General features: G+C 37.8%; 1 long non-coding RNA gene across 4 annotated transcripts in view; it reads right to left on the bottom strand.

Annotated features, from left to right (window-relative positions):
* Positions 1-1,680: 1,680 nt before the first annotated feature.
* The window catches only part of LOC125701535 (uncharacterized), a 156,519-nt gene continuing 149,636 nt past the window's right edge, over positions 1,681-8,563 (bottom strand). For all 4 annotated transcript variants that reach the window (XR_007380278.1, XR_007380279.1, XR_007380280.1 and 1 more), the window contains 3 exons: positions 8,092-8,186; positions 5,418-5,578; positions 1,681-4,959 (listed from right to left, as the gene is read on the bottom strand). This is a non-coding gene — a long non-coding RNA (uncharacterized LOC125701535). The remainder of the gene's footprint in view (positions 4,960-5,417; positions 5,579-8,091; positions 8,187-8,563) is intronic.

Genomic DNA, 8,563 nt, shown 5'->3' with positions numbered 1-8,563 from the left:
GACCTAGCAAATCAGTTATCCAAATGAGGCACAAGAGAGGGTCCAGCACATCTTTCTCTGACCTGAGAAAGTAGGTTGGTGTCCTGCTCAGAAGTCAGGGATGACTGTTGTGCACTCAGAGACTGATCTAACATTTCTGTACTGTAAATCCTTGTATAGATGGGACTTGGGCTGAAGTAAGAGAAATGGACTTCTACGAGCTTAGTGACAATGCAGTCCTGGGATAGTGCTTTTTCACTTCTGCAGCAGTTTATGGGCATGTAGAAGTCCAAACAGTGATAAATATCGCTACATTAATGTCAGACAAAAATTGTTTACTGGGTGAGCTTACCTAGATGACTTCAGATTCCAGACTCTGATTCCTACTCACAGATTGCATTCCTGAAACTATGCAAAAGGATGGAAAATTAATATGCATGTACCTTCCATATCTGTAAAGATATAGAACTGAGTGCCTTTAGCATAAGCTAGAAGAAAGCTCCCAAAGTATAAATCTGAAATCACAATTTAAAAATGCTCCAGAAAATGAATAGAATGTGAATTACTTACCAGCCTACAGATTTGTCATTCTAACTAGGGAATATTTCTGTGGAATGTGGTGTTTCCCTACATACATAGAGAGGTGGTCCCCTGCATAAATCTTATCCAGGTAGGCAGGTGACAGGAAGGGTATCCCTTCAACAGAAATACAGCTGTAACCTGTCCCACAGCAAAGTATATACTGTGGGGCTGTGCCAGGTAGGGCTTCAGATATGCTATTTAGGTATGAGCTCTAATTCCTGACTTTTACAATGCAGTTGGGCACATTTACTTTTGTATAAATATTTTTTTGCATTTTCACTTTGCCTTTTATGTAGTGGCAATCTAATGATTTTAAAAAGAAACAAATGGAAAAAAACCACCTCAACGAGCAAAAACCAAGAACACTAAAAAACTCAGACAAAAATAATCATTCAAAGAAATATGGGAACACTGACCAGTTCACTTTCTGGAAATATGCTGCTTCCTTACAGCACTTCAGAGGTAAAAGTGTGTATAGATGTCTTAAAAAAATAACAGAAGATTATAAGATAATATTTATCTGTATATTTTATGCCTAAGAAATGGAAAAACATTTTGCATGCCAACGCACTGTTGCATATCCATATTCAGCTTTCACTTTTTGTGGGTGTTATATGCTAATGTATATTTCAGGGGAGTTTAGAAAGCTAATGTTAAATTGTGGTACTTTTCACCTTCTGGAAAGAATGGGCTTTTGATAACAAAAGAAGTAAAAAAGACAACTTACTACGTGGTACTTACTGAGAAATAGGATTTTCTGTTCCAAGAAGAAAGAGACATCAAACTTTTAAATCCTAGTTGCAGGCTTATATTTCTAAAAACAAAAACAAGTTAAAAAAAAAAAAAACACAAAAAACCCTTACTTTTTTCACAAAAGTTAATTTCCTTTAAATTCAAAGAACTGGTCTGAAACTTATCATGTTGAGCCTCACTGTGGGGAAAGTGTAATGCATAGTGTAGGAAGCCCCTGAAAACACAGTTGTTGACGGACATTTTCTGTCACCCTTTGTCACCATGGCATACATTTTCCTGTCATATATTACAGGGTAATTATATGAATTCTCCTCTTTCCAAATCAGAGGAACGCTTCCTTACTTCACTGGAGGGGCCACAGACTACTAGTCAACCTACAAATCCTGTTAGCATTACATCTCCGCACAAATAATTTGGATCAGTGCCTTGTTAGATCACCTCTATTTCTAGCTCACTGAGTAAAAAGAGCATTTTTTACAGCCTAGTTTGATAAGTAAAAGGTATCTTTCTCACCTGCTTGCACTCTGAATTGTCACTATCATGCTTTGTTCCTTTGCATGCGGCTGTTGTCAGCTTCCGAGTCACGGAACCACTTGCAGGTACGGCTCGAGAGAGTTTTGGAAGAAAGGAGAGGGAAAAAAGGAGCTGCATTTTTATTTAACAGAAGAAGGAGAACATAAAGAAAAGAAAGGTGTTCTCAGGAATGTAGCCCGCAGCCTTGTCAGGTAGCATTTCTTCAGATGTTTTTTTTTCTCCCCTTTCCCACCCGAAGATCTCTCTTCATCATTTTTTTAAACATCTCTTCTGGGACAGGGACATGAAAGTGAATTGTGGGTCAAAGTCAAGAATTAGGGGTTGCTGGGGCTGCTTTCTGATGGCTTTACTTTATCTTTGTGTCCAAGCTTTTGCCAGTCAGCAGGTACCGCGGGTTATCCATTCCAGTCACATCATTTTCTGCTTGATGACAAGCATCACACCTTCATCCATCACATTTACATTTCAAACTGCCACACTGCTCTATTGATTAATTATTTAGCAGCTCTTGGCCACTTGCGAGTGTTTCTGTGCTCACGTTTCACGGAGAAGGTCCGTTCTTTTTATTTGCGTGCAATTTTGTAAAGCAGGAAAAATATATAACGCCTTTAGCACACCCACCCCTGTGCATGTATGCTAATATATACGACATGGCAATATATATGCATACGTGTGTGCATGTTTATGCGTGTGATCAGTCCAATTAAGTACACACAAGGAGTGGGAGCAGGTAATGTGATCAATAAGCACATGCTCACACTGATAATAGATTTCTGAGTTGTCAGAGACCTGAACAGACGATCAATGAGACCTTGCAGGTGCGCTGGGGCTGGGAATTGGATCAGCTACATCCCTGCAGAGCAGTGGGAAACTTGCCCATCATCCTCTGGGCTCTGTCACTCAGAACAAAAACAGGTGAAAGTCTTTTGCAGTTGCTTGATAATGTGTATGTTTCTTCCACATCACAGGCAGAAAAAGGACAGCCTCTACACAAGAGCCAAGGAGATCTGGTTCCTTCTAGGCCTCCATTAGCCCAGGCAAATCACTTCATCTTTCTTTTCCTCCATTCTCTTTTGGTGAAATGGAAATCCTGTGGCATCTGGAAAATAAATCCACTACTCTGATGGGAAAGCTGGCTACCCAGAGGTAAGTAGTTACATGACCATATGGATAGACTGCCACGTACTAATCCTCATCACTCATTTCTCTGAACTGGTTCCTCCCAATTTCAATGTGAATTTTTGTGTGGGCATTTATAATGTAAGATTTTAAGACAAATAAAGGAATCTGAGATCATCTGTTCCAAGAGTGGTGTTATCACATGGCGATACTGTCTCTTAATCTCTCTCTCACAACTCCTAAAACTTACACTAGGGGAGTTAGGATCTAATCTTACAGAATGTAAGAATAAAATCTATCTATCTGCTCGAAGTAGAGATGGAAAATCTAGGTTAGTGTAGAAATGATTGTTTACAAGAGTAATGTTTGGCCTCTGGAGGATTCCTGAGTGCTCTGATGTGACTGGACATTTTCCTGATCTGCCATGACTTCTCACCTAGCAGTTCCTGTGAGAACAATCTTTAATCTGTCTTTGATGTTTCAGGTGGTGGTGCATTCCATACATACATTCTACCACCATGCATTCCATTTTCAATAATTTCTGAGTAATGCAAAGGAAATATATTAACTTAAGGCTCTGGATGAAAGCCTTGAAGAGGAGGAACCACATGGTCCTTATTGCCCATCTCTTGAATTTCTGTCATTGTCACTCAAATTTTAAAAGAAAATGTAATGCTACTGACTTTTTTAATGGATGGGATTTGTGCCAGTATTGAGCTCATTGTTTGAATTGTGTTAGGTTAGGTTTGGTCAAAGTTTTCCTGTAAAATTACTTGGTTTTTAAAGACATTGAGAACAAGTACAGGATAAATGGATACTATATTTATATGTTTACAGCAAAATATTACAGTGTTCAGATAAACCAAAGCCATTTGCCTAGTTTGTTAGTGATGTTAATACATTATTTAATAAACAGGGAATAACTGGCTGGTTAATTTCTATGGAGATAAATGAAACAAAAAAATGAAGTCATCTGGGCCTTAGTCCTGATCTGTGGTGGAAGATTTGGATGTTTGGTTGAATATAATGTCTACCTCTGTCCACCTCAATTAGAGGAAATATTTAATGTTTGATTTTTGCCACTATTTTTTTCTCTCTGTTCACTTCTCCTTCTGTCTCTTCTAGTCCATTCCACTGGTGCTTGTGCTTTGCAATGTAGGGGAGAAAGGAAATGTATCATGGACATCCATGGAGACACACCACAGCAAAGGATGTTCCTGGCCTCTCAATTTCCAATATATCATTCAGATACTATGAATATGCAAAGACAAACCTATATATTTCTGCCTGTTATCCCAAGTGGTTTACACTGAAGTAACTTCTGCATGTAAAATGTCATGGAGGCAGCACTGAATTATAATCACAATAATTAAAACTTCAAGTAATTTGAAAATCAGCACTTTCATGGTTAAACAAAGGTGATGATATCTTTTACCTCTACAATTAGCAAAATGGCTTTTAATGTAAAGTGCACAACTCTGAAAGATGCCGCAATTTGCATGAACATTCAAATATCCAAATCTGGTTTAAGTACAGAAGGGAGGCACAGAAGATGAACCTTTAACTTTTATAACTCAGTGATTTCTCTCACGTGATTCACTTTAAAAGGAAAATAGCAATACTAATACTGAGGCAACACTTGAGAAGATCAAGAACATTATTATTTGGATCTGTCCATAGTACTGTTCCAATGAAAAGGTCTGAAAGTAGAAGATGAAATTAAGCTCCTACTCTAGTATTGTCATTATTCAATGTTTGAGAAAGTATTCTGCGTGCTTTAAAAAAAAAATTCTTTATTTCCTCTGAAACATTTGTTCTTTGTTGAATAAAGATGTCTCTGTCTTTTACATATCTATTCACTAATCGATCCTAAATTGGGACCCAATACAGTGTTGTAGGCTGTAATGACAGCAAAACAATTCACACTTCTTTTTCAGTTTTCTTCAGTTTTGCTTGCTTCCTCTCTTCACATTCACAGTTAAGAAGCTTGCTCTGTATAAGGAACACGAACATAGTAATTAGTTCACCATAGGTGTGTTTAATTTGTATTGTCATAAATAAAGAGAAAAAATAACACTTCATCTTTTTTGGGCTTAATGAGATCAAGAAAGTATTTTCATAATTGAAAATAAAGATTCTTTTAAATAAGATCTTTTATTAGGAAGTGAGAACAATACGAAGTAGGCACCTTCCAGTGAACTATTCTGTAAAATGGCAAACACGATAATAAACAAAACAATTAGATTATGAGTGGACTCCATACTTTATATAAACATAATGATTGTGAGTACTTGAAAGGATTATACAGTCTCTAATTCTAAGGTATGCCATTTCTGACTGCATAAATACCAATGAGCACATCCTGCTACTGCCAATAATGAGAAAAGTCCTGAGAAATCAAAGACGTGAGAGAGAAAAAAAGACAGCTAGATCCAGAGGTGGTTCTTCACCTTATCTATGAATTCAGCAATACTTTGCCACTTCAACAGGGAATGTATACTCAGATATTGCTGAGAAGGAGGTCAGTTGCACCATCAAAATTAGCTGGTTTTCACTTTGGTAACTAGAGTTCATTGAAGACGAAAATCCACGTCTTATTTTCAATCCTTTTCTGAAAAAGAGTTATTGTTAATCAATTTTGATATAAAGGTCAGAGAAGAAGAATGCTATATCTTCTGCTCAAGTCTGGTCATTCAGTCAACAGTGAGAGCCAATACTGTATTTTCCAGAGGAATTAAAAAGTCAGAGAAATAAACAAATAACCAAACCATGAAATGGCAAGTCATAGATCAAGCTAATAGTACAGTGATGTTGTCCGTGGAGAACATTCATGTCTGACTTGCCAGCACAAGGAGCACTTGTTCTTAATTTATTAGCCAAGCAAGACTCACTTCTGCATTCCCACTGCACCCAGAAATCCCAGGAATACAGGACTGGTCCCATCAGTTATAGTAACAACATTAACAACCACTGCTCCAATCAGCTCTATTTGTCGGATGGTCATCTGTGTCAGCAAATTCTGTAGACTGACCGTATGCAACACAACCCATTTCTTTTTACTGCCTCTAAATTTACTGTCCTATACCACTTAAGTTCACTGATTGTCCTGTTTATAAGTAATGTGGAAGGAAAAAAAAGGAGGTCATGACTCGTGGTTTAATTAATCACACATAATTAATCACACCTTTAGGAGTCTTAAGTAGGTACAGTATTGAGAAACAGATTTCCTGACTGTGTCCTCTACATAGTAACGTTAATCCAGACAAGGATAGTGCTCGTGTCCCTCAGGGGTCTAACTCCCCAGCCATCACTTTGCTGGAGAATCATTGCAGAGGTGCATGGAGGACACAAGTTTGGGAAGCAACCATCCTACAGAACTGTGTGTTTCTACTGTAGTCCTGTCTTTCTATAGAAATGTTTGGAAAATATGCAAAAGTCATTGATCACAAGGTGCCCAGAGCCATAAAGATCAGGCTGTTTGCACTGTCTATACTAATTTTAATCTCATTAAATTAAATTAACAATAATATCTCTTGGCTTTTAGGATGACTGTTCTCTATTTACACAGCACCAAAAAAAGGAAAAGTTTGAATTCCCTTTTTGTTTTCTCCAGATCTTAAATCTTTAAATTGTTTCTGAAAATGTGGCATGTCTCCATTAGAGAGGGAGTATCCTGATTCAGTGTGGTTAAAGGGCATCCCTGCAAGGTGGCAGTGATGTTAAGGCTGAATGTCCTGGAGTGGGACACGGAACTGATGTGTATGTGTCCCACTGGTGTGTCCTGATAGCGTCCTCATATCTGAGGTTGTTACAGTTTATGGTATAACTTCTATGACTGTCATAACGCTGCAAAATAACTGGATTATTAATTTCTTTTGATCAAATACTGTCAGCTTCATGCTGAGAAGAGAATTTCAGGGTGTTAGTCTCTTTCAATAGCCCCTTTTTGAAACAAGGGAAGAAAGACAGGCAGAACTGTTACAAAGGGTGTAAGGCATGTGGATGCAAGTCCCTCTTTGCTGTTTTACCTATTTTTAGAAAATGAGAGCTCTCCAAAGAAGGAAAGTACAACTCACTGGTTGAAACACCCCACCTATGGCATACAAGGTTGATTTGTGATTTGCACGAAGTGAGAGTTCCAGCATGCCTAAGGGCAGCAGCACCTCAACCATCACATAATCATAGAATCATAGAATCACAAGGTTGGAAAGGACCTACAAGATCATCTAGTCCAACCATCCTATCACTATTACTACCACTAAGCTACTAAAGGATAACTCGTAGCACCTCATCCAGACGCCTCTTGAGCACTGCCAGGGATAGTGACTCCACCACCTGCCTGGGCGGGCCATTCCAGTGCTTGAACACTCCTTGAGGAAAGTTTTTCCTCTAATTCCCTCTTTTATTTGAAAACTTCTAGATGTCACTGCTTTGTCTTGATGCAGAAGGGAAACATGCTGAATTCCAGTTTTCTAGTGGAATGGGAGATCTTTTATCCTCCTCAACTGGAGCTGGGTCTGAACTGTGAGCTAAATTTCACACTCCAAGCAGTGATCCACTAAAGACAGTGACTTGATGTTTGATGCTTATCTTGACTTGGTAGAGCAGTGGAAAGTGATTCATATTCAACTTTTCATGTAAATTAATGACCTAGTCACAGCTAATTGAAAAAATCCTACAGGAGTGTTAACCCTACACTTTTAGTCTAAGGATTACCTAAGGATTATTTAAAGAAGACTACCCTCACTAAACTGAGAACTGATTGTTATCCTTTCTTGTCTCTTCTTTAACTCAATAATTTTTAAGGTTCATACAAATCAGCATGCAATAATTTCTCCACAGGAACAGTCATACAGTTATGAGTTACACACCTGAGTCTGAATCAGTATGAAAGAATAAAGACAAATGTTGAGCAAAATTTACCAAACTGAAGCAAAATATGTGTTCCTGCAGCTGAATAATATGTGGCTTTGGTACTCTGCAAAGCTTAATACTTAAAGGGAATAAACTTTGGTAGGACAAGAGACTTGAAAAACAACCCAGCCCAAAGTCAGTGATAAGTGCTTTGTATGTGCCTTTAAATAGTATTAAAATTGAATTTGACTAGACTTGCTCAAATCAGACCTGTTATCAACAACACATTTTCTCAGGAGACCAACATTTGTCCAGTTAGGGCTTCCTTCATTAATCGTCCAGCATCAAGCAAGCCAAATCCAAATCTGTGGAGAAAAAGCAATTAGATATTTTAAGCAGTGATAAGAACACCACAAATAATCAATTTCTATGGCATTAGCAGCTACCTGGCCTAGTAAAAGTCTATAAAAGCTAGAATTTATTGCAGAACACCAGACAGCTTACAGAGCATTGATTCGTAGTAGCATGCATAGATTGCTGGATTTAAAGAGAAATCCCTAATGGTTCTTACCTTTATATATTTTTTTCTTTTAAAGAGCAAACAAAGATAAAGTGTTCATAAGGGCAAAGTAGAGTGAAACAAATGTCTAATGACTGTTAAAATGAATTTATTTACTTATCAGTTGAACAGACAGCTACTGTACTGTTGGTCAGCAATTATATGCAATATGATGCAGAAACC

Source organism: Lagopus muta, chromosome 1 (genome assembly GCF_023343835.1).
Source record: "Lagopus muta isolate bLagMut1 chromosome 1, bLagMut1 primary, whole genome shotgun sequence".
In the NCBI taxonomy this organism is placed as follows: Eukaryota; Metazoa; Chordata; class Aves; order Galliformes; family Phasianidae; genus Lagopus; species Lagopus muta.
The sequence above is the reverse complement of the archived record's forward strand: the minus strand, read 5'-3'. Positions and strand labels throughout refer to the sequence as shown.